This window comes from Macaca fascicularis, chromosome 5 (genome assembly GCF_037993035.2).
Source record: "Macaca fascicularis isolate 582-1 chromosome 5, T2T-MFA8v1.1".
NCBI lineage: Eukaryota > Metazoa > Chordata > Mammalia > Primates > Cercopithecidae > Macaca > Macaca fascicularis.
In genome coordinates, this window is record NC_088379.1 from 26421465 (window position 1) to 26448871 (window position 27407).

Below are 27407 nucleotides of genomic sequence, written 5' to 3' on the forward strand. Positions count from 1 at the left end.
TTAGTTTAAAATAGTTTCTTTAATGGTGGTGTTTTGCATCCACAGTGATTTTCCAAGGCACTGTCTGCTTTGTGCAAAATCCTCGGGGAGTCTAGTGTGGGTCTGCCTGTCACCATCAGGCAGGCAGGATGGCAGTGGACCCCTGCTTTCTGTCAGAGTGAGAAACTGATCCGGAAAGGGAGGTAACTTGTAAACCATCTGCAAAGCAGTGACAACTGCTTAGGGTGCTTCTTGAGTGTCATATCTTTAATAAAAAGAATAAAGGAAATTATCAAAAGTTGTAGAGAGAAGATAGCTAAAGAATGTATAGCCCTACCTCTACACTGACTAATTGATTACAAACAATGATCTAACAAGATTTTCTGGTGCTGAAATTTATCCCTAGCAATACATGTAATCATAACTGATGTTTTAAAGTAAAAAAAAAACACCTCTCATTGTGTGGTTAATCAAGTCCTTTGGACATGTATTTCATTTGAAGTAGAAAACTGTATTTAGGCAATGCCATCTCATAATTGAAATCAGGCGTAATGCCAAATGTTGCAATACATGAAGAAGGTATTATTTAATACTGCTTTTTTTGTCACTACAAAAATCTACCTTCCCACTCCTCCTGAGTTTAAATAATACATGCAATTCCAACATTTTTTTGAAAATAAAAATTTTAAGTAGGCTTTGCTAAGAGTTTAAAATGTGAAGTAATACATAGCATATGCTGATACAGATGGAGAAGTGAATACCCTACAATTTTTTGAGTAACTATTGAGTGCCAGACACTAGGTATAGGTTATTTTAAAAAATGCAATAGTTGTGAAATGTAGACATGATGATTATCCCTACTCATCTGATATTAAAACTGAGGCCAGGGGTTTTCATCTTTTCCAAGACCTTCTGACTGGAAGTGGTGGAGTCAAGTTTTTACCACTTCAACTTTAAAGATGCCTGGCTCTCTATAAGCCAGACGATCTTCCAGATATCTCTCTCTCTCTCTCTATCTCTCTATCTGTCTATCTATCTATCTATCTATCTATCTATCTATCTATCTATCTATCTATCTATCTATCTATCTGCATATCTATATCTATTTATACAGAGAGAGAGAGCATGCACATATTAAAATTGTATTTTAGAAAACTTATAGGTGAGAATGAAATTATTTAAAAAGACTTTGTTCAGCAGGCAAATGTGAGGTGAATGAAGAACATAGGATGGAGAAAGGAAGTGTCAGAGTAATGGAGTATATCCTAAACCCTGCAAGATGATGAGACCTCCTGCAACTCAAGGAGAATGGCAAGGTTAGGTGATGAGCAGAAATGTAGAGTGAGAATCAAGACAAGGGGCTTAGCCATGAGTTCTTTGGAGGCAGGGTCCCTTTTTAGACTGTTTCCTCACTGCTCAGCACAGAGAGTCTTTCTTGTATATCCTTGGTGTTCTATAAATACTTCCCAAATGAAGGCATTGAGTATTTTAGGACATGGATATCAAGTTCCTAGACTGAATCTGAAATTACCAAGATATAGAGTCCAGGTCTTCCTATTCCAGGTAGTTCTTATTTTACCTGGTGCCTGGCTTTATTTAACCTAGAATGAAACCATTCCAACCTAGAAATTTTGAGTGCAGGAGTTCTGAACCAGAGGTTCATGAATGGGCTTGTTTGGGAGAAGAGGGTCTTTTATATAAGAGGTCTATTGTAAGGCTTACATATAATCCAGGTTTTAGCATGTATGTACATTTTAATAGGGAAAGAGGAAGCATAGCCTTTATCAGATTCTGAAGAGGGGATGTAAAGTATAAAAATCATAATGAAAACAAGATGAAGTGATGAGAGGACAAAGAAGATTCGAAGTCTGTCCTTTCCATTCTAATTCATTTCCTTCTCTCCATCTTCCAGAATGCCAAGTTATTCTTTATTGCATTCCTTTGCTCTTGCCATCATAAATGCTGACATTTAAGTGCTGTCATCATGCCACTTTCCTTAAACGTCACCTCACCATTTTTTTGTTCAACTAACTCCTCTTCATCCTTTGGAACCCAGAGCCTCTTCCATCAAGTCTTCCATGACAATTTTAGGTCCCATAGGTTTAATATCTTCCTGCTCAGAATTCCTGTAGAACTTATGGTTTAGCCTACACAACTTATCACTTAATTCTATAGCATCTGTCCCTGTTGTTTCATGAAGTCAACTTTTTAATGCTAATAGATTAACAGATCCTTGGGCGCAGGTACCACATCATAAATTAGTGGTTCAGAGTGCACGCTTGGCTAAGTCTTTCCTCCTTATTGTGTGCCCTTGAGCAGATTATTCAACTCTGTATCCCTTCAATTTCTCCTCTGTGAAATGACCATAATCACAGAACCTATACCATTCAGTTGATGGAACGATAACTGAGATAATACATAAAAGGTGCTTAGCATAGTCTCTGGAAAACAGTAAATTAATTCAAACTATTACAGCCCACTTATCATTACCTTCTACTTCTAAAGCAGTATGAGAGCCTCTCTACTCCCATTCTTTAACTCTCAGACACCAAGAAAGTCATTTAAGTCTGTTCTGTCTCCGTTCCCTCATCTTTGAAACGATGCTGTAATATCTGCAAATCGGTTTCTTTTGAGGGCTCACATTTGACAATGGGAATAGACATGTTTTGGAGCCCTGATCTCACAACAACCCTTGCCAGGCTGTTGAGAGCCCTTTCCTAGATTTTCCAACTGAAGTACTATTCCCATGTTGTGATGTTTTCAGGGTCTGAGCCTAAAACTGTCAGGAGCAAAGTTATTAAACTTCCTCAGTGGAGGTATTAAACACAGCCTATACCCAGGAAGAGGGAGATCTAGGAGGGAGGTTGGGGTGCCTCAAGACCCTGGTTCCCATAGGCCATTGCCGTTCATTGCCCTTGGTGTTTACTTGGGTCAATGCTCCACTGCCCTCCCTCGCTTCCTTGCCATGCTCCCCTAATGAAGCCATTTAGAGCTGAGCGCCTTTTGGGGCTTCTGGAGTTGCCCTCACTGGTATGGAGGAGCAAGAGCAAATCTAGCTATTTAGTAAGAGAAAAGGTGACCAGGACAAGGTGAATTTTTCTCTCTTCATGTTTCTTTTCCAATGAAAAGAGAAACAGAGGAGATCCTAGAAACATTAGAGAGAAGTCAGGAAGCACATATCCATTAGGGTTTCCTGTCACTGCCCAAACAGAACAGATGAGAAATCAATACCCTCATCTTCAGAGAATTTGAGGTAAACATGTTTCCTAGTCCATGGAACACCCAGAAGTTTGGGAGAAGAACACCAGTGCAGGGCTGGGTTTAGGCAAATGTCTGCTCCAAGGGACCCTATTCCCCCAGGAGAGTGGCAGCAATTTCAGTGATGTGTGTGCATGTGTGTGTGTGTGTGTGTGTGTGTGTGTGTGTGTGTGTGGCAGGGGAGAGGGGTGTGGATGATGATGGGGGAAGCTTCTGAGGGAACAGCTAGGATGAACATGAGAGGTGCAGAGGCAGGGCAGAACATCAATGAAGAACTCTTTCTTTGACATGGCATGGAGTAACTGCCAGCAAGGAGAGCTCAGAATCTTCCCCTTCCACAGTGTGAGAAACTAAAGTTGTTATTGGCTATTGGGTAAAACTTGAGCTCCAGCAATTATGCCTTTGGGGCCTTATCAAAACATACGAGCTGGGCTCTGTGACTCATGCAAGTAATCCCAGCACTTTGGGAGGCCAAGGAAGGTAGATCGTTTGAGGTCAGGAGTTCGAGACCAGCTGGCCTCAGTAACCTGGCGAAACCCCATCTCTACAAAAAGTACAAAAATTAGCTAGGCATAATGGTGTGTGACTGTAGTCCCAGCCACTCAGGAAGCTGAGATGGGAGGATCTCTTGAGCCTGGTGGTTGAGGCTGCAGTGAGTCATGATCATGCCACTGTACTCCAACTTGGGCGATAAAGCAAGACCCTGTCTCCAAATAAAAAGACATATGGCCATAGGAAAAAGGTTATGACATCTTTAGAATCTAGGCTTAGATTGTTTTTGTGACCAGGGAACAAATGTTGCCCAACCACCTAAGCTGTAGTCAAGATTTTTGCCCATGCATACACAGATACATACATATAAGAGGTGTACCTTCTATAAATACGCCATCTATAGATAACTGTCCCTTGGTAACTACAAGGATACAGAAGAGTTGGCCCCACAGAGCTTCCCCTTGCCTTCCATGCAGATGATGATTTAATAAAGCTAAGGTTGGGATGATCATAGAAATGGCTGCATGTTATATATTTTTCACACCTAAAAAATATACCCTGTTGGTGGCAGGTCCCAGAGTCTTCTAAGGAGACTTCATTGTTAAACAACTTATTTTCAAATAAATGATTATCAAAGTAATAAATGCTCATGTCAGAAAATTTGAAAAAAGTGTAGAAGAGGCTAAAGGAGAAAATGAAAATCACCCATGAGGAGACCTCTTCAGGAGGAAAGGAATCCTCTTGCATTTTCAATATAAAGTCCCTGGCATTCAATTCATTTCGAAAGCATTCACCCTGCAGACCTCTGTGTTGGTGGTGGGGGGGATGCATATTGGAATAAGACTAAGCCCCTGCCTTGAGGACCCGGCAGTGGGGCAGTGGAGTGGGGGCAGTAACAACTCTGCTTACATGCAATGCTGCTGCACTGTGATAGCGGTTACAGTGAGACTCCAGCCTGTTCACACTTGTTATGTTTGCCAAGACACTGAAGGCTTTGGTGAAGAAAATAGGCTTTTAAAACTCCAATAATAGGCTAAATAAAATGTGCAAACAACCTTTTATCTTTTGTTTCTAACATAGGTTCCAAATAAAAGAGTTCAGGAACTAAGACAAGACTGCATTGCAGTCAGCATCTAATAGCAAAGGTGCACTCACTTGCTTTTTCATTTGAGTGATGAGGGTGAGGGGAGGAGCGTTGCCAGAAAGATCTGATGCAGATTGGGGCAGACTATTAACCAGCTGGGTGTCTCCCACGTGTGGGCTGAAACCACACTTACCAAATTGCCTGAGACATGTTGTGTAAAAGCTATCAGCTACTACTAGCTTTTGACTTGCCACCAGTTTCTTCTAGTCATTTCTTATTATTGTCTTGATGCCACAAATGCTTCTGTACAGATGACTGCGTTTATACTGTGGGTAATACATGCTCAGAAGGAACTGGAAGAATGTGGCAGGGAGGCTACAAATGATTTCGGCAATTATGGGTGTGCACAAGACAACCGTGTTTACAAACGGAAAGCCAGGCAGCACCTGTGCCTCCTGGAGGTTGTTTTACTCTCTCTGTAGCTGGATCTTTGCTTGGAGGCAGTGGTGCTATAGGTGAGACAGGTGTGGTGCAAATATCTCCATGCACAGCCACACCACCCACCCTCGCCCACCAGCATACCTGGCATCAAGCTCCAGCAGAGCAATCAGCGAAGGGAGGGAAAAAACGCAGTGTAATAAAACAAGACAGAAAACACCCTGCACAGTGATGGAGAAGATTCACAAGTTAGTAAGGAAAATTCACAAGCAAGTGACTGTAATGATGGGTTTTGGGTCAGCTCCGTGTTTTAAATTAAAACCTGAAAATAAATTCCCATCAGTTAAGAAGATCTAGGCATCTCCTTGTGAATTGTCCACAGCTGTTCATATGCTGATTGTCTTTCTTTTCTGCAGGCATTCCAGGGAAAGTAAGCAAAGAAATGGAATAAACCCCACTGTTGGAAACACTTCCTTTCATGCTTTGTCACCTTGCCTGCAGGGCTTTATAACCACAAGCAGCTTGCTGGTGTGAGGGGAATTAAACATTTGGGCCCCTTTACCAGCAGTTTGCCTAAAGGTTTGAGGTCAGGAGCTTTAGGAGACTAAGGGCATCTTTCTTCTTTAGGAATCTAGAATAAGACCCCATGACTGCTTGCATTTCTTTTGGCCACAGGACAAAGCTGTGATCCAGCCCCTGTGCCATGTAGCCTTGGTTTGAATGGTGCCATTGTTGGAACTTGCATCTTATCTGCTATACATTGAACCTTTATGTTACCCACTCCCAAATGTATATGTTGAAACCTAGTGCCCACAATAATGATTTTATAAAGGGGGGCCTTTAGGAGATGACAAGGTCATAAGGATGGAGCCCTCTTGAATGGGTTTAATGCACTTATAATAGAGACCCTAAGAGCTCCTTTGCCCCTTCTATTACTATGTTGAGGTTACAGCAAGAACAAGGCTATAAGCTATGCGGACCCTCAGCAGATACCAGATCTTCTAGGGTCTTGATCTTGGACTATCCAGCTCCCAGAACTGTGAGAAATAAATTTGTGTTGTTTATAAGCCACCCAGGGAATGGTGTTCTGTTACAACAGCTTGAATGGATGAAGGCATCATCTTTGGACCCATTCCAGATTACATTCTTCTTGCTTTTTAAGGATTTCATCTTTCCCAGCTTTATTTGGGGATCACTGACTCTGGACTAAGTTGTGGTTGTGATTTTTTTAATAGCCTTCGGATTTTTCTCTCTCGTCTCATATCTGGGCTTCCTCAAAATATGACATTCAATAGGGTTTCATTCTGGTTCTTGATACTGTACAATGAGAAGCAGGCAATCAGGACAGAGCAAGTCCCAGGAATCACAACAAAACAATTGGATTCTAGTCACTGTTATAACATACCCTTATCACTTTGGACAACCTATTTGAACTCTTAAATTGTTTATTTTTCTGTAAAATAAGGCTAATATCTATCACAAGAAGGTTGTGAGGATGAAAAATAGTAAGGAATTATTTAAAAACGCATGAAGATAAAAGTTGTCTGTGTAGTTGAAATAATATGTCTCTACTATCTCTATTTTGATTCAGTTGGTCTTAGAAAGAATGTGGGTTTCTCATAAAGACAGGCCTGTCCTGCCAGGATTTGGGCTTCTAAGATCAGGTTTGAGCACAGTTGAAACGCTGGCTGTCATTAACCACAGTCTATATCATTGCCTTGGATGTGTAATTCTGTAGGAACCTCCTATTTTCTCCTATTATTTGAGCCTGGTAAAAAGAAAGTCATGGACTGTGGGTAATTTTTTATAGAGTGTACTTCAGACAACTCAAAATCAATAGTTTTTTTTTGTTGAAGGCACCCAGGAAAGTAGAACATAGGAATCATAGGGGTTTACTATTGCTTTTTGAGTCTGATGGTAAAACTTTATAGAAGCCTCATAAAATGCATGGTTGAGTACAAAGTGCAATTGTATTTCATTATAGTTTATCATTGTCTGATGATGGAAAGTGCTGCATTTTGTAACACTTGACATCTAGTATATATGTGGTCGTAGTGAATTCTTACACTTTTATGTTGCCTTGACATCCAGTTTGAATATGAGTTTAACTTTCTCATACCAGAAGAAGAACTCAGTCACTCTTGACACTTTCCAGTTCTATACCACACTTGAGGGCCTCAAGCCAGTGGGCAGAGATGAGCATTTAGAGGCATCTCTCCTGCTTAGCCAATTGGGTTCCTGGCTTGCCCACAACTTCCTTTAAATGGATGAGTCAGGCACTTACCTGCGAGCTTAAAGCAATGCACACTCTTGTCCCTTATCTATCCTGCTAATTTCTATGTGCATGTGCGCGCGCTCTCTCTCTCTCTAATTTACACCTTCCATTTGAGGAACCAGGGACTATCCCAGGCCAAGTTTCCCTGGGGCACAGGCCTGGCTCCCAACACCACAGCAATAGCCAGGCAGGTATAAACTGTACATGAGTCAGACAAGAGCCACAAGCGCATCTGCCAGTATAAACAAGCTCCTTGTGTGAGGAACCTGTAGTCGTGGGTTGGACAACTAAGCATTAGCCCTTCCACCAGGTGAAAGAAGTGTTACATGAACGGCACACTGTAAACACCATATCCAGCTCCCCTTCATTTTCCATCAAGGCAGCGTTGCTCGGCATGCTGATACCGGAATCCCAGTTTATCTGGGGGCTCTCAAAATACTGGTCAAAAAATTGAACTCTGTTTTTCTTCTCCTAGTGGCTTAGGATCTCTGAGGCAGGAAAAGGACCTGAGGGTGGGATTGATGAAGGGAACAGCAGATGGTGGGAAGTTTGTGGTGGCTTTTCAGAGGGATCAGGAAAAAAAAAAAGGTAACCCCTAGCTTAGAATGCCCTTGGCATAAAGGTGGGTAGGTAATACCAGTGATAATAATATCAGTAGCCAATGCATATTACAAGATTCTAGGCTTTGTGCTCATCACCTTGCATTCAACAGCTCATCTGAGCAGCTCAGCTTCCCCATGCAGTTAGGCATGGTCGTGTGACTGAGTTCTAGCTAATGGGATGAGAGGGAAGTAATGTCCAGCAGCCCATTCAGGACTGGTCTATACAATTGCCCACCATCTGCCCTTAAGCTCTTTTCCTGTTTGCTGCCTAGATTTAGAAGACTTTGACCTCAATGAATGAGAGAGAAACCGGTTGGAAGGATCCTGGGACCCTGAATGACCATATGGAGCAGAGATGCTTGTCAGTGAGGAACACTTGCATTCTAAATTCAACTCTGTGTAAGTAGAAATAAACTATTATGTTAAGACATTAAAATGTTGGTGCTTATTTGCTACAGTACTTTTTTAACATTTATGCTAATTTAGTCCCCAACCAATGTCCAGTATATCTAATTGAACTGGAGAGTACAGTGATATCTACTTCCATGTATTACTATAGAAAGAGGTTTACTTACAAGAAAAAAATAAATCAATAGATATTACATCTTTTTTTTTTTTTTTTTTTTAACTTTAAGTTTTGGGATACATGTGCCGAACGTGCAGCTTTGTTACCTAGGTATACATGTGCCATAGTGGTTTGCTGCACCTATCAACCCATCATGTAGGTTTTAAGCTTTGGACGCATTAGGTATTTGTCCCAATGCTCCCCTCCCCTTTTCTCCCCACCCCCCGACAGGCCCCAGTGTGTGACATTCCCCCCGCTGTGTCCATATGTTCTCATTGTTCAGCTCCCACTTATGAGTGAGAACATGCAGTGTTTGGTTTTCTCTTCCTGTGTTAGTTTGCTCAGGATGATAGTTTCCAGTTTCATCCATGCCCCTGCAAAGGACATGAACTCATCATTTTTTATGGCTGCACAGTGTTCCATGGTGTATATGTGCCACATTTTCTTTATCCAGTCGATCATTGATGGGCATTTGGGTTGGTTTCAAGTCTTTGTTATTGTAAATAGTGCTGCAGTAAACGTATGTATGCATGTGTCTTTACAGTAGAATGATTTATAATCCTTTGGGTATATACCCAGCAGTGGCATTGCTGGGTCAAATGGTATTTCTGGTTCTTAAAAATACATATGGTGACTGAGAATCCCATGATGTCTTCGTTTTTGGAGCTAAACGGTATGCTTTACTATAACAAACCTTCAGTCCTTTGTTCCTTCCTTTGTTTTATCCTTCTTTTTCTCCCTCTCTCCTTTCCCTTCTTATTAACTGCCAGTTGTGTTCCAGGTATTTGTTATATGGGGATACAAAAGAGGAAGAAAATTAAATAAATACAGTTCCTGCCCTTAAGGAGCTCAGAGTCAAAGGGTGGGTTAAGATACATCAGTATCTAATCATGCTGAAATGTGGTAATGACAGAGGATCTGTACTAAAGGAGGATGGAGGAGGGGTACCTAACCTAATCAGGGAGGGAGAAGAAAGCTTAGAGGAGATTAGGGACTAGGGTAGGGATGAAGTTCCTGAGATGTGGGTCTTTTCATGATAAAACCTAAAAACTCCCAGGCAAATCTGAGTGGGTTAGTCATTCTAGGTGGTGGCAAGGTCCTTTGCTGTCCTCAAAGGATGAGTAGGGGTTTGGGGAGAACATTCTAGGCCAAGGGACAGCATGAGCAGAAGCAAAGAGAGAAAGAACACATGGTGTTCTGGGGAACTATAAGCAATGCAGTCTTGCTGGGGGACAAAGTGGAAGACAGCACTGTGGAAGTGAGGCTGGAGAGGGAGGCAAGAGACAGACTGTGAAGCTCTGAAACCAACGAAAGGAGCATAGCCTTTTTTTTTTTTTTTTTTAATGCAGCTGAGGGACTTGATGCAAGATTGAAGGCAAGGGGAAGAGTGAGGAAGCCACTGCAGAGATCAAACCCTGGTTAGGGTGGAGAAGAGGGGCAGTTTTTAGAAGTCCTCAGAAGGCAAAATCTTCAGTACTTGGCTATCGAGGAGACGAATGTGTGTAGAGAGGAAGTAGATGACTCCAAGATGACATGTGCATTTCTAGCCACACCGTGTGGCTAGAGCCCCTGTGGTCGGCCATCTCTCAGGTCTTCGTGAGAGTCTGTCTTGTCTTCTGGGGAGAGCAGCTTTTCCTTCCCAGCCTCTCAGTCTCAGCATGGAGCAATTTTCTGTACTGCCTCCTGGTACCGTAGAACATAGTGACACTCTATGACAAAGAGGCAAACAAGCTACCTTAGAAAGACAGATGAGGGCTAAGAAAATGAAAAGCAGCATACCTAAAAGAGGAACAAATATTTGAAGCAGAAATTCATCAACAGCCTGGTTTCAAGGAAAGGAAATTATTTTGACTTCTGCTTCCTCTTCCCCAGACCTCCCTGTGGAAAGGCACACTCCCATGGCTTTGCCTCTCTAGACTCAAGGTTACACTCTCAGTCACCCATCATAGGAACATTTCTACCCATTGATGGGGAAAAGTTGTTCTTCTTCTTCTTTTTTATTTTTTTTGTTAACATGATGTCTTTTATTATAGTCAGAGTAATTAATTGTAATACAAAGTTTAATAAAACAACGTTGGGTTTGCCTAGGAAAGAGTAAATGAAGAATCGTTTTGGTTTACTACTCTATAATCATTGGAAGGATTGGTACAACTTGTTGAAAATACTTCAAATATGTCGGATTCAGTGATTCTTTGAAAAAATTATTTGGAGTGGAGTGATGCCCTCAACATTGTGGGAAAAATTCTTAAAATGTCAAATTTGCTATAATTCAAAGAAGCATCTTCCTAAGATTGAGAAAGAGAGGCAACATGGTCTAACTCATTTTCAAACCTTTTTGACCTTCACCCTTAGTAAGATACATATTTTACATCGTGATCCAATGTATACATTCTATCTATCTATTGATAGGTCAATCTATCATCTATCTAGAACTAAAAATTGTCACAAAACAATACCTACTTAACTAGATTTGATACACTCTATATTTTCTGGACTATTCTATTCTTTTTTTTTTTTATACTTTAAGTTCTAGGGTACATGTGCACAATGTGCAGGTTTATTACATATGTGTACCTGTGTCATGTTGGTGTGCTGCAACCATCAACTCGTCAGCACCCATCAACTTGTCATTTACATCAGGTATAACGCCCAACGCCATCCCTCCCCCCACCTCCCCATAATAGGCCCCGGTGTGTGACGTTTCCCTTCCCGAGGCCAAGTGATCTCACTGTTCAATTCCCACATGTGAGTGAGAACATGTGGTGTATGTTTATTGCGGCACTATTCACAACAGCAAAGACTTGGAATCAACCCAAATGTCCATCAGTGACAGACTGGATTAAGAAAATGTGGCACATTTACACCATGGAATACTATGCAGCCATAAAAAAGGATGAGTTTGTGTCCTTTGTAGGGACATGGATGCAGCTGGAAACCATCATTTTCAGCAAACTATCACAAGAACAGAAAAGTTGTTCTTCTAAACGCTGAAAGTATCAGTAACGATGGGGGCCTGATTCCCATTGTCTTCAGCTGGTATTGGTGGAGCACTTACAAAATCCGAGGCTGTGGACTTGTTCTTTTACATGCATTATCTCATTTGAGCTTCATCTCACAACCTCCCTGGGAAGTAGACACTCCTAAGAGGCAATTGCAATCACAAAGATTAATGTAATACTTAAAGTTAAAGCAGTTAAATATTTTTCTTTACCTATGAGTTACTTGAGGTCAGGAATGCTTTTGATTATTCACTTTCACATCCAGCCCCGTGTCTGGCCAGATGCCTTAGGAATGTTTGCAGGATCAGTGAATAGATTGGTTCCTCAAAGGAAAACAAAGCAAAGGGCAGAAAGAGCACACAGTCTTGGTAGACAGTTGCCTAAAATCATCTTAAGCACTCTAGTGGCAAGGAAACCAAAGGCTTCTCTCCGCAAGCTTTCACATTTTCCAATATTTGACCTAAAAGATATATGAACCATCACATTCTTTGTTTTGAAAAAAAAAATAGCATTTACACAGGAAAGTATTGTCTTGAGGTCTAGCACACTGAGGAAAAGGAAACAAACAAACAAACAAAACCCTCTCATGTGCAGTGAAACCCAATTAAGAACTGTTGATAGTTGCACATCTCATTATATGACCAAATTAGACCTAGAGCTTGGGTTATGGGGGGTGATATTTGTTTGCTGTGGTTGTGTCTGGGGCTCTGTCCTGATTCACTCACTCTTGTAGGTTCAATAGATGTAGCTGAGTCTGAGACATAAATTGGAGCCTGTTGCGTGGGTTCAGTCAATCAATTATTCAATGAAAATATATCAAGTGCCCATGGTGTTTATAGCAATAGGTCAGAAGGGAATCAGATAAACAAAACAAATACCATGCAGGTACTGCCTTGAGGAATACACATTTTAGCTGAGGCTTTACAGAATTCAATGCATTTATTTGAATAGCTATCTTAATTTGGCTTTTGTTTTCAAACAAACATTAAAGGACCATTCACGTATTTTATGGAGGTTTATTTTGCTATATGACTAAATAATATAATTGTGTTAGTTAAAGGTACTTTTAAGCATATCAAACACTTTTTTTATACAGATGGAGATACTGAGATATAAACCCAATTGGTGCTTTATCCAAAGATCTGTGTTAGAGGAGAGGCTAGAACTTTTTTGTTTAGGTATTTCTCAAAATCCAGGCATAGTGGTGAAAACATGACTAGTGTTGAAAGTAATGGGCAATCCTTTGGAGTTTGGTAAAATGGTTATGATTGAGAAGTACTTATTATCATCAGGTTTGTTTTATTATTAGTCTCTTGTACAAACTTAAAAATGAAAACAAAAATGTATATTTTCATTAATTTCAGCCTATGTCTGAATCAAAAACAGGAATATACCTTATGATATTCATAACCATTTTGAACACATATTCTGCTTTGAAATACAGAAATATAATACAAAAAGAAACCCTACACTATCAGAACTGGAAACTAGAAACTAGAAAAAAAAAAAAAAAAAACTATCCTGAGAGTAAATCATTATGACTCTGCCGATTGTAGATTCTTTCCTTAGATATATGCAATTTTGAAGGGAGTAAACTCATTTGCTTATAACTAAATGACATGTAACATTGGTTATACCTATTAAACATGATAATTAATCACCAAGACAAGTTTCAAACCAGAAATTTCTCTAAATGTGCTTGATTGCTTTTATTATGTGCTGAGTTTTTTGTCCTCCCCAAAATTCAAATGTTGAAGTCTAATCCCAGTGTGATGGTATTTGGAACTGAGGTCTTTGAGAGGTGATCAGGTCATGAGGATGAAGCTCTCATGTAACAGGATTAGTGCCCTTTTTAAAAAGACCCCACAGAGCTCCCTTGCCTCTTTCATCATGTGAAGTTATGGCAAGAACATGGCTGTCTCTGAACTAAAAGGCAGGCCCTCACCCGACATTAAAAATCTGTGTCTTGATCTTATATTTCTCAGTTTCCAGAACTGTGAGAAGTAAATTTCTATTGTTTATGGGCCACCCAGTTTATGGCATTTTGTTATAGCCACCTGAATGGACTAAGACTTCTCCTTTAATCTTAACAATACCCTCATTGTGTCAATCTGATTATTACTCCCTTTTTACACATGATCAAAGTGGGGTTTAGAGAACTTATACAGCTTGTGCAAAGTTATGTATCTAATAGGTAGGAGTGATCCCTGATTGTTCAACTGTCTTCTTAATATTCCACAATCTGCCTTTTATCCTGATCTATCCATAGAAAGAGATGAAGGGGCAGCACGAGTTCCTTAGAAAGGTTAATATCTGCCTTTCCTATTTAAATACACAGCTATGTTAATTTTAAACTTGTATTCCCAGCATCTGTCACTGTCCCTAGCATATATAAGTTAATGCTTCATTGAATTATGAACAAATAAGAGCCAACATGGACATTCTGTCATTTTACAGTAGGTAGAGATTAGAATATGTAACACAGCTATCCTAAGGGGATAAGTTTTCTGTCTGAGGACAAGAAATCTGGACAAAATGATAAGAGGGCTTATTTTATTTTTTTCCACTGGCCCTGACTTGAATTTTGGTTATAGTTTTGAGATTTGTCCAAAGAGTCAACATCCAAACAAACCCAATGATCACAGGCATTCTCAATGTCCACCAAGAGCTTTTAGGAAACAATAATTTTGAGAAATAAAGTCCAAGACTGATTATTTTACTCACAACTACAGCTGTACTTGGTGGAGTGATTCAATCAAGGAATTGTCACACAAAGGTTCCATCTGCTGAATCACTTGCTAACAGTGAGGCCCAGTTAACATTGCAGACCTGATGCTAGGGGAAAAAAAAAATATCTCATCAAGATTCTACAGATTTTCAGCGGTGGCAGCGCTCCTTCGAGGAGAGTGGCTTTGAGTGCTCTGTCCTGTAATATGAAATATCACACAGCAAGCTGTACTCTCTGATAATTTTTATAGCAAAACATAACATACTTTTCCAGCAAGGTCAGATATGTCAATAAAAAGGTACAAATGGACTTGCCTGCGTTTCTCAATTTTGAAAACAGTCTGATCTCTTTAGTGCATTGGTGCTGAGGCTTGAAAAGCGAGTGTATTTTCAAAGGGATTCTTGAGGCTGCCTTAGACTTTTAACCAGGATGCTTGCCTGTGTAGCCAGGATGTCGTAGGGGAATAATACAATACTTTGACCTTAGGCCGGGACATGTGAGCACATAGGAAAGGGCTGAGTTGCCACCCCTGCATCTACTTTGGGTTTATGTTTGAGGAGGAAAATAGAAACAAAGACAAACAAACAAAAACGTCACACAGGACCTGTATTCGATTTCTATTCATGCATAACAGATTATCACAAATGTTGTGACTGAAAACCACATTCATTTATGATCTCACAGTTCTGTAGGCCAGAAGTTGGGGCAGGCTTGGCTGGATTTTTTTCTTAGAGTCTTACAAGGCTGAAATCAAGGTATTTACCAATTTATGCTCTTATCTGTAGGATTTGGGGAAGAATCCACTTCTAAGATTGTTTAGGTTGTTGGCAGAATTTGCTTCCTTGGGGTGTAGAAATAAATTTCTTGCCGGCTGTTGGCTGAGGGTCATTCTTAGCTCCTGGAGGCTGATCTCAGATTCTTTTCAAGTGGCTCTGTCCATCTTCAAAGACATCAACTGCATGTTGAATCCTTGTCACATTTTGAATCTCTCTGACTTCGGTTTTTTGCAACCAGCTAGATAAAACTTTCTGCTTTGGTAGGGCTTGCATGTTTCAATCAGGCCCATCCAGATAATCACTGTATTTTAAGGTTAGCTTATTTAGACCTTTAATTACATCTGCAAAATATCTTCACAGCAGCACTTATATTTGTATTTAATTGAATAACTGGGCACCAGAAAACTTGAAAGGTCTCTCCAGAATTCTGGCTACCACAGGACCAATGTGAACCATTTGCTTTGCATCTGCTATGTGATTTAAATCTTTCCACAATCTATTAGGAAACAAGTTGATTGCCTAATACCCTCACCCAGTTGGTGATAAATTTGGTCCCAGACTTTTCTGATTCTAAAATCGGTGCTCTTCTATAGTAACAATAATAATGATGTTAATAAGAATAGCAGGTTCTATGTGCCGGAAACTGCCACTTTTCATTTACTAACTCATTTAACCCTCACAACTACCCTGTAGGTTTGTAGTATTATGGTTTCATTTTGTAGGTGAAGAAGCATAGAGAAGCCAGCAAGTCAGTAAGGCTGTCAGTATAATAAACCATGCTAGTTAATTTCAACCTCTCTTATCAATGCAGCATGGAGGAATTCGAAGAGAACTCAGGAATATCACCAACATCTGGTCTAGGTACTCATGGATTTTGTGCCTAGTCACTTCACTTCTCTTTCAGTCCTGTTTTCCTCACTTGCACAATAGGAAGTGACTATGTCTCTCTTCTCTTATTGTATCAAAGCAAAACTTGTACTGGATAAAAATTGAACAGTCAAGGAAGACTTTTGAAGGAGTGAAGAATGTGCCATTCCCAAATATACCAAGTTGGTATATTGATTATTTTGAGTTGAAAAACACTGAAGAAACTTCAGAAAGGGCTTGATGACCTGTCTCTTCCTAGATTCAGCAAACCTTAAAAAATCCTTCATCTGGGAGGGGTATCCTCCCCATACCTGAGAGAAAATAGCCCTTATCACCAGAGACTGGGAAATTGGGGCTGCAATGGACCTGAATAAATATACTTACTGAATTAATCTTTATTTTCCACTAGTTTTACATGCCTCTACACCACATATATCTCCCAGTGACTTCCGTAGAAATTTACTGTCTCTACCCATATCCTCCTTGTCCTGTCAGTTCTTCTCAAATGTATCATTCCTTGTCTAAATAGTATGAAAATATCTTGCTTTGACCACTTCGAGCTTCATTTTTTTGTGAAGATTCCCGTGTATATGTTAAACTCATAAAATTTATATGCTTCTCTCTTATTAATCTGCCTATTTTCAATTTGGTTTCTTGACTCAATTGAAGTGCCCACTAAGAGCTAAAAGGTGGCTCTTTTGGTGGTGGTCTCTGGGTCTCCTACACTTTATTCAAGAATAGGGAGGAGAGCCCAGAACTCAGTCTAAGCTTAACTCTGCTGAAACAAAGGGCTGAAGAGTTTTTACGAGCTGAGATGGGGTCATTGTAGGTTATTTCTCTCTGCTAATTGGTTTCACCCAAAGGAAAACTAAAATTCCTCATATTTTCATGACAGAAGAAAGTTTTCCAACTTGGAACAAGGTGGCTGCTAAAGCTAGGCTCCTACCTTTCCACAGAAACTGGGGATAGGAACTCTATTTTCCTTGATGATGACATTTCCAAGGATGGCTCCCAGATCCTTGAGAAAGGCATTCTTGGAGTATAAACCTAGCAAGAGGCTTTTAAGAAGATTTATTTCTCAAAGGGACAGAGGGAGAATTTATAATTACAAATTTTCTAAAGCAAATGCTGTAAGTAAAGGGAGGTCAGTGACCTAGAAACATGAAGAAGCCTGTCTAAAGTTTAGTCAAGCTGAGAGAAATGTTAAGGCCAATACTGCCTTGGCCAATCGTAAGGACTAAATAAATGTGTTGCCTTGCAATCTGAAAAGTACTATTCAAGAATCACTTCCTCCAGGAAACTCTCCTCGACCTCTTAAGTCTATTCTCTGAGCTCTTCTTCTCTGGTCCCAGAGTGCCTGATCTTTCCTCCATCATATGTCATGTTATAGAGCTGCTAACAGCCTAAGTGCCACTCAAAAGCAGAATCATATAAACAGATAATGGTACCTCCATGCACATGGACACCATAGCCATTGAAGATTATGTTGGAGAAGAAATTTAATAACTTAATTTGTTTAAGTTATTAAAACATAAAATGTTTATGGTAGAGTGTTACATTAAATAGAAGCAAATTATAAAACATGAAAAATATCATAATTAAGGAACAAAGTAAATAAATAAACAAAATCCCTTGGAAGGATATATACCAAAAGGACAGGAGTTATCTTTGGGCGGTGGGGTTATGGTTTGTTTTTATTTACTTCTTTGTGATTTACCATTTTTGTGGATTTTCTATGACAAAAATACATTACTTCCATCACTAGAATTGAAAACACAATTTTATACAAAGAACCATGGACAGAAAAAGTCAGCAGGGCCATATTTATGGCTGCCCAGCCATAGTCTAATGGAGGCAGACACCGTGCTTTATAATGTTTTATGGGTAATTTCTTGTCCTCTCTTTGATACTATCCTTCTGGTGGTCCAGACCTGGATAGAGAGCAAGGTGATGAAAAGGGCTCCATTTTTCCTGATCCACTGGTGTGTGAATAGCTGCCAGCCCTGAGGGAAAGAGGGTTTGGGAGAAGTTATGTAACAGGATTGGGATTATGCTTTCTTGTTCTGGCTTCATCTGCATCCTTAATTGATCAATTAATTGATGGAAACATTTATTTCTATTATTTGTCCCCATGTACCTTGCCAGGAAGAGTTGTTGAGAAATGGCATGGACTACATTGTGAGGTAATGAGTGTGCATTCAAGGGGGTATTCAAGCAAAGTCCAAAGGGACACTTGTCAGGAAAACGATGAAGAATCTTTAAGCTTCATGTAAATCAGCTGGTTACCCTTGTGGGATCTGTGGCCTTCCTTTAATTTAGTTTAAAGAGAAGGGGGTTTATTGGTAGGATAACTCTCTTTTAATCCCTGAACAAAAGGGGAAGTACAGCCAGGCTTCCTAGGTACTGGGAAAATCATTCACAGTTCAGGAAGCCACTCTGACTTTTAGAGGTTTGTTCTCTGCTTTTCTCTGTGACTGCATCTTGGAGCCCTTGCTAGCCCTACCTCTAAGCCACAAAATCTGTCCTCCAGTAAACTATCAGAAACAGTGGTATTCCTCAGGAGCGGGGGGAGGGAAGGACAGGGAGACAGAGAGAGAGAGAGACATTGAGAGAGAGAGAGAGAGGAGACCAATCCAATCATACATCTATGGTTAGGAGAGAAAGGATTGACAGGCACTATCACAACAGGTTAAAGTAATGAAAAATATGTTGATTGGTAAACATGCACAAACCTTCCTGGAGGACATACTTATACATGGGGCAAATTTTCACACCAGTTTCTATTTACTGGAATCTACTTCATCACCTTTCCTTGGTCAAATTGTTTTACATTGTAGTGGTAACTCGAGAATACCATTCTACATGGGTGATTAGGAAAATATTCTGGGGTTGGCTCTCTGAATTGTTATTTGAAATACACCATCTAGAATCCAAACGGCTTATATTCAGTTCAGTTACTCTGATTATAGGCATAAACTTGTATTTTTATGTTAATCTAAAGTCATTTCCTATATTTATTCAGTGGGCAGGGCTAGATAACTAGGGAATTGAAGACCTCTTTGAAAATATAGAAACACTTAAAATATAAAGAAAACACTGGCAGTAAAATTTCTCTCCTTTGTGTCACAGCAAGGCTTCAGGTTATGACTGCTGGTTCATTTTATAACCTTCAACAATATCCAGCCTCCCTCATCGTTGCCTTCATCTGCAGCAGCTAGTGTTTCCTTAACAAATTATGCCACGTTTTTCATTTCCATTCACTTCATCACTTTATCAGCAGAGTTGTAGTTTCTCTTCCCCGAATACATCTTCATTTTCGACCCCATTACCTGCACAGGCTCCGAAGGCTCACCTGTTCCTAGCATGGCGTTCCCATTCTCAAGGTGCTCTCCTGGGTCTCCGACAATCTGCTCCCTGCTAATTGGTGCAGATGGGAGTAGGAGGATGAGCAGAGCACATGAGGGAGGAAGCAGATTTTCCCAGTAAGTAAAGGGCCCTTGGGAGCCGAAGCACTTTGGGGAAGCTGCTTTAACTCTGTCAGGCACAGTGAAAGAGGGACTTATGGAGTATTACTCCAAGACATTTTTCTTGTCCTTAGAAAGGATATTTCCAAAGTGTACACTGGTCTTGGCTGATCCTCTTGAGGTCTATACTTAAGCAAGCTCAGAATAATAATAATAAATAATAAATATCACTTAGTGAGCCTAAAACAATGCTAAATACTTTGCACATAATCATTCATTCATTCATTCACCATAAGAAACCTATGAGGTGTGTATTATTTTTCCTGCATCACACAAAGAACCAGAGTCTCAGAGACATTAAACAGTTTGCCCACGTTGATGCAGCTAATGGGAGGCTGAGTCAGGCTGAGACTGCAGGTCTATCTGTCTCCAAGGAAAGTGTTCCCAGGCATTTACTCCACTGCCTGAAGTTGGTAGAGTTTATTTTTGGATTCTCTTTCTATCCCTTTAGGTAGCCTATTTCCTTACTTCTGGTACTCCTTGTTGTGATCAAATTTCCCAGGGCCCGTGCTGCATTATAGGGTTCCTGGGATTGCCATCCTGCAAGTATCTGGTAAAATAATCCCCAATAGAGTGGCTAAGATGGTGTCCCTCATGTGGATACTCAGCTAGAGTTGAGTGCTCTTGAGGACTTTAAGCTAATGACATAATTTTTAGTCCCTGTGTCTCAAAGCAGGGGAAATAGTTTTGAAATGGGAGAGTCCCTTTATCTCCCTGGCAGGATGTGCAACAAGGGTGTGACTTGTGTGTTCAGCCACCAAGTGCTTTAACTCCCCCTACCTCCACCTTGTTACAGGAGGGGGAGCACACAGACAGGCAGGTGGAAGAGCTGGAGCAAGTGCCTTGGGGCTCCAGACCCACCACAACATCTAGGGGTGAGTATCTGTGACTCCCAAAGCCTGAGTGGGCATGCGTTAGAGTGTACTCTTTTAATTTTGCTGTCCACAGACTACTTAAGTGTTAATCAGTTCAGTGCCCTCTTGGTACCCAGGTCCTTTTCTGGCATCCAGGAAGAATTAGGTTGCACAGGGACTTGAAGGATAAATATGGGGGTTTTATTGAGTGGTGGAGGTGGCTCTCAGTGGGATGGATGGGGAGCTGGAAGGGGGATGGAGTGGGAAGATCATCTTCCCGTGGAGTTTGGCTGTCCAGCAACCAATCTCCTCTCCAATGATCCCTAGCTGAACTCCTGTTGGTGTTCAGATGTTCCTTCTCTCCTCTGCCGTGCTGTTCTGTCATTCTTCTGCTCTTCTGTTCATCTCCCCATCTACTTCTGGAGCCTGGGATCTGGGGCTTATATGGGCACAGAATAGGGGAGCATGGTGGGCCAAAGACAACTTTTGGGCTCAAAACCAGGAATGCCTGTTCCCATTTAAAGCCATGGGTTTCCAGGCTTGAGGGTAGGGCCTTTGCTGGGGAACCATCCTCTTCTATTCAATATTCTCCTGTCTTCTATCCATATCAGTTTCTGGTGAAGAGCATTGCCAGAACAACCCATATCATATTGGTAAGGATGTCTGTGGTGGTTAATTTTACAAGTCCACTTGACTGGGCTAAGGAAAGCACAGGTAGCTGTAAAATATTATATCTGGGTGTCTCTGTGAGGCTCTTTCCAGACACATTAGCATCTGAACTAGAGAATTGAGTAAACCTTGTAGCTCTCCCCAGTGCAGTGGGCATCATCCAATTCACTGAGGGTCTTAATAGAACAAAAAGGTGAAAGAAAAGTGAATTCTCTCTCTCTGCTTGAATGGAGACATCCATCTCCTTCTGCCCTTGGACATTGCTCTTCCTGGTTTTCAGGTTTTCATACTTAGACCGGGTCTCATACCGTCCTCCCCCTTTGCTCAAGCTTGTGGACTGGACTTGTATTGAATGATGCTTTCCTAATTCTCCAGCTTGCAGACAGTTAATCCAGCCTAGTGGCTTCTGTAACTGCCTGAGCTAATTCCTATAATAAGTCTTCTATGTATAATATATATTTATTTTATCTATATATTGATTCTGTTTCTCTAAAGATTCCTGACTAATACAGTTTCTGTTTTGCTTAAATAATGACTAGCACATGGAAGGTACTTGGAAAATGTTTATTGAGTCGAATTGAAGTGCAGTCTCGGGTCTCACAGACTCCTCAGCATTTGGTTTGCATGGAATCAAATCATGGTACACTTAGAGGCATGTGGGCTACAGATCACCAGAACTTTGGAAGATAGTAGAACTACCAAGATTTTGGTTTGGAACCAGCCAGACCAGGCCCTGAAACCTGCTTCAAAAGAACGAATTGCTTTAATAATGTGTAGTCTTGCTAGGACTCTTGCTTCAACCCTGTCATTGAATTCCAGGGTTTCTGTTTGGTGGACATATGGCACTGGAACGGGTTGGGAGTGATGGGACAAGGGTGCAAGAAAGGCTCGCAAGTAGGGCATAGGCATTCCAGCTCAAATTTACTCATGCCTTCATTGATTCTACAAATATTTATTGAGAACCTGGTATCAATCTGACACTGTTCTGGGAATGTGAATTAGAGTGGCAAGTCAAGCGCTCATTGGGTTTCCATTCTGGCGTGGGAGACAGGAAGCAAATAAACATGCTCTTTCCAGATACCTGTAAGTGCTGTGGAGACGAACAGGTGACGCGTGGAAGACAAACTGGTGTGGAGGATCAGGGAAGGGTGTTCTGAGGTGGTGACAGTAGCTGGGAACTGAATGAATCTCTGGAGTCCAGAGCCTCTGGTACGGGCCCGCTGATTGGAGCTGATCCAGCAGGAGCTGCACTGCAGCAGTTCATTTTAGGTGGATATTGCTCTGTTATTAGTCACATCTTAATTCTTCAAATTCAATGATAACACAGGATAAAATTTTTAGTGGGACTTGGACATAGTCAGCCTGTGACATGAGCGTTGCCCTTGTCATCCTGGGAGGCTTACATACAACTAGGCTCAAGGTAGCCTATGGGAAGTACAAGAAAGGTGGTGGAAAGGGCTGGATCCTGGAGCCAAAAAAGCACAGTGAGCTTACTGAGAAATCTTGGTCAAATTATTAGGCTTTTAGCATTCTCAGAATTCTCACCTGTTAATTGGTAGAAAGGGTTGGGAGAGGTGGGTCCTTGAAGGAATGCATCCTAGTTCATCTCTCTGATACTTCTGTTAATCGTCACCTGGGTTGGTCTGTTAAAGATATTCCCTGATCCATTTACATTTGTAAGAAATAATAAGTTCTGATATTTATGAACCTCCAAACCCTATACATTTTATATGTTCCCTTAGCTCCACAATAACTTTACAAAATAGCAATCTTTATTATGTCAATTTTATAGGTAAGGAAACCAAGGAATAGAGAGATTAGGAAAAGGAAAGGGGACCAACAGTAAACATTCACTATGTACAAGGAACTGGGTTTTGTGACTTTAAGGCATAGTCTTGTTTTATAATTATACTAACTGCACTCTGAGTCTGTTAAAGTCCCCACTTTACAAATAGGGAAACTGAGGCTTAGGATAGTCTATGATTAGCTCAATAAATGTAAAGAAAGAGACAGAGCCGAAGTTTGACCCCAGCAGTATGCTGCTGCAAATGTTCCTCCTTTTTCCACATATCACGAGTAGGTGGCTTCTCTACCAACAGCAGGGACTAGGCGCTCTTTTCTGCCCTAGCAGAGATACCAACCCTGAAGGGGTCTTGATGTCTGTCTAGTTACAATGCTGGGCATTGTTTCCCCACTCCTGCTACATTAGTTATATGACGGCAAGGCCTAATTATACCTGTCAATATTACTGGTGAGGTAATAGTACCACCTACCTAGAATTTTTGTAAAAATTCAATGACAACATTTAAAAATGACAAAGTTAAATGCTAGATTTAAAATGCCTCATCCAGGTATACATAGAAGGCACTCGATAAATGGCCACCATTACCTTTATTGAGAAATATGGCTTTTTTTTTTTTTCCCTTGGGTCTCCAGACTTGAGCTTAGCATTTTTATATGAAATGAAATAGAAAAGATGTACATTATGAATAAACCAAGCACATACTGATGAGTAGCCTAATGGATGAAAGAAGTAATCAATTCACAGCTTGGACTTTGGGGACTTGAATTCTAGTCTAGGTTCTGCTAGTATTACGTGAGATCATTCAGAAATCACTTACTACTTCTGGGCCTGTTTCCTCCCTTGTTTCATGTGGGAGTTGTCCCAAATGATCTCTATGGCCCCACTCTAACTATGGAATTCTTACTTTATTGAATTCAGAACCAGTAAAATCTGAATTCATTCCCTGATGTTTGTCATAGCTTAATGACCCTATCTGCTGCCCTATCTGATCCTATAAATACTCACTTTCTTGGTATCCATGTGGGTTTCCATGTGTGGTTTCCCAATATCAAGACTGAGAGCACTGATGCCTGTTACCTGCCCTGGTAGCAGGATGCTCAGAAATGGAAGTCTGGGCTTAGTGATTAAACACACACATACATAAAAATCCCCTGGTGTTTGAAAGGATTGGAAGGCACGATGAATTGTTTCCTTTTCCTAATCTCTCTACTCTTTGGTTTCCTTACCTATAAAATGGACATAATAAAGATTGCAGTTTTGTAAAGTTGTTGTGGGGCTAAGAGAACATATAAAATGTGTAGGGCTTGGTATCCATGTGTGTAGACTGGATTTCACATTTTGGGCTTTAGGACACGAAAGGGTATCTTTCCTTTCCTGTCATGTTGTTTCATGTTCCCGATTTTCAACCAGGGGCAATTTTGCCCCCTTGGATACATTTCACAATGTCTGTAGACATTTTTGATTGTCACAACTAGGGGGAAGTGTTACTGGCCTCTGGTGGGCAGAGGCCAAGGATGCTGCTAAATATCCTACAACGTACAGGACAGCCCCCCACAGCCTGTACACAATAAATGCTTAACTGGTGCAAAAGGCAGTAGTGTTCAGGATGAGAAACACTGTTTTATGTGGAAATATATTTACAAGAGAGAAGAACCTCCTAATACCAAGCCTGAGAAGAACACCAATTCCTGTTATCCGCCCTGGTAGCAGGATGCTCAAAAATGGAAGTCTAGGCCTAGTCATTAAACACACACACACACATAAAAATCCCTTGTGTTTGAAAGGATTCAAAGGCACGATGAGGGATGCCATTACAGTGCATCAGACTTCTGCACAGAGCAAACGCATTACCTACCTGTAATGAAGGATTTCTGAATAGATAAGGGCTGCAACTTCTACAGGGAAATGTTTTAGCTGGGGGCATGTGGATTTTAGCCGCATGAATACTATCAGCATTAATGGAAATCATTATGCTGCCCTGCATTGGAAATTTACCACCAAATGGATAGCAATATCCCACAGTCAGAGGCCATTGAAAATCTGTTTCACTGGCAGGAGACATGGAGAAGGCTTGAGTGGGAAGCACTGTTGGCTGCCAGCTCATGAGTGGCTTCGGGCTGAGTGGTCTGTGTACAGACAGAATGGGGCACACAGGGCGATGTTATTCGATGACTGTGTGAACCCAGGGTGGCATTAGGACAGGTCAATGATCTTGGTTTCACCCCTATCCCCTATTGGAGGCTTTTCTGTTCATTTTGTAGTGCTACCACTCTGGCCCCTGTCACTTCCCAAGGACCCCAGCTCTCCTGACACCCTCCAGGAAAGTGGCCTGATGAACTAATTCTCTCTAAGGTGTCAAGGACTCAGGTATTACCTTCTGCAGGATAATTTGTGATTTAAAAGTGTGCCATCAACAAATAATCCAAAGGCATGAATTTGAGGTGGACATGAAAGCACTGGAGCATAGATATTTGTGTTTCTGGAGGGTCTGTAACGGTACTCTTAAGAATATTACCTGCCTCTGCATAAATCCCTCAGATCTTGATTTAAGCTGCTGTGAAGTGTTTTTGTACATGTTCTAATTTATGGAAGTTCAATATGTAAAGCTGTAAAGAACTGGAGATGCTCTGTTAAAACAAGGCTTGAGGATCCGGCAGTCAGGCCCCTGGGTTCCTCACCTGCACCACACCATTTGCTCCTGTTTTTTCTAGAAACATTTGGCTCCATGGAGCGTAACTCCTCAAGTGATAATAATATTTGTATAGAATTCAGAGTACCCGGAGATCACTGCTCTATGCTGGAGGCAAAGATCCAGCCACCCTGAGGACTGAGTGGAGCAGTAATTGGGAACAGTCTGCCCTGGAAAGCTGTGCCAGGGAGCATAATATGAAAATCACTGCCCTTGGGCGACCTTGACAAAACCTGACAAGTCTAAAGCCCTGAAACTGAAAAAAGTTGAAGCTATCAGTCCCATTGCTAACTGGCACCATACCGGAGTTAATGGGATTGGATTCATTGTTTAATTCATTAAGTAAATAATCATGGGTCACCTACTGTGTGCCAGTTACTCCTCTAGCTCCTGTGGAAATAGATGAACAGATCCCTGCTTTCAGGGAGTTCACATTCCAGTGGGATGGGAGTGGGAACAAGTTAACCAAAAATAAATGAATGAAATATATAATCAGTGAGCTTCATAAAATAATGCGAAATGAGAGATTAGTGTATATTTGTAAATGTGGTGGTCAAATAAGATAGTGAGGGAAGGCCTTTCTATGGAGGAGGTCTCTGAGCCCAGTGAGACCTGAGTGACAAGGAGGATCCAACCATGTGGCAGGCTGGCGGAAGTGAGTTCCAGACACAGGGCACAGTGTGGGTAAGGGTCTTGAGGTGAGACCATGATCAGCATACTCAAGAAACAGCAAGAAGACCCATTTATATCTTTGAAAAGTTTTAAATCCACCCCTGTCAATATTTAGCCATTTTTGGTGATTTTGATAGTTTTGGTATTTGATCCTTACCTAAAGCCCGTGAAGCTTATTGTAATCTCGCGTTGGCTTTTTCTGAGAACTTCTGGAAGTAAAATGACTTGGCCTTGCCATGATGTTTGGGAGCATGGAAGTGGGAGGGCCAAACACAAAATTCACTGGAATGATGCCAATTCATCCTTATCTAGCAGACAAAGGATATCTGCAGATTTACAGACAGGTAACATTTTGAGCACTGCTTTTGAGGTATATTAAATAAATGATTTCATTTATTCTTTATAGCAACCCTATGTGATAGCTGCTATTGTTATTCCTATTTTATAGATGAGGAAATGAAGGCACATAAATTGCTGGGTAATTGGGCAAAAGGTATACCTTACGAAGAGTAGGGTATAGAGACCAAAGCCTGGTGAACTCGCTTCTAAGCCCACATTCTGAAGATGACCAAGAGAGCCACGCCATTGTGTTCAAGGTGTCTAAGGGAGGTGATGCGATATAACTTTCCCTCACTTGAAGATCAAAGGCTAGACTCAAACCACCAGTGGTCCTGCTATCTTCTGATAGAAAACTGTCACAGCCTTCATGAAACTTTGCAGTGCTTCCTGTATTTAAACACAAGTCTCAGTGTCTGTTTTTATCAAGAGACAGACTTTTCTGCTAGCCAGTAGGGAAGTACCCCTCATCATGACTCAATGTCACTTAGGCCACTCTCTCCCCACCAAGTCAGATGATTAGGTGTGTGAGCAAGGGAGGGTAGGATGACTTGAACTTCAAAACCCTGGATGCCTCCAGCTGCCTTTCAGCATGGCCCACAAGCTCCCTGTACAGGTAAGGGATGTTTGCTACGTGCAGAAGTGACAACTTCCCATTCTGCAAAGACCTTTTCTCATTGCTCTTTCATTGTGTCGTGGTGATGACAAATCCCAGCCTTGTGATACCCAGCCTCCAATTCAGAAAGTAATTTCCCGAGCTTTCCTATTGCTCAGTGATGAAGGAAGAAACTTCTTT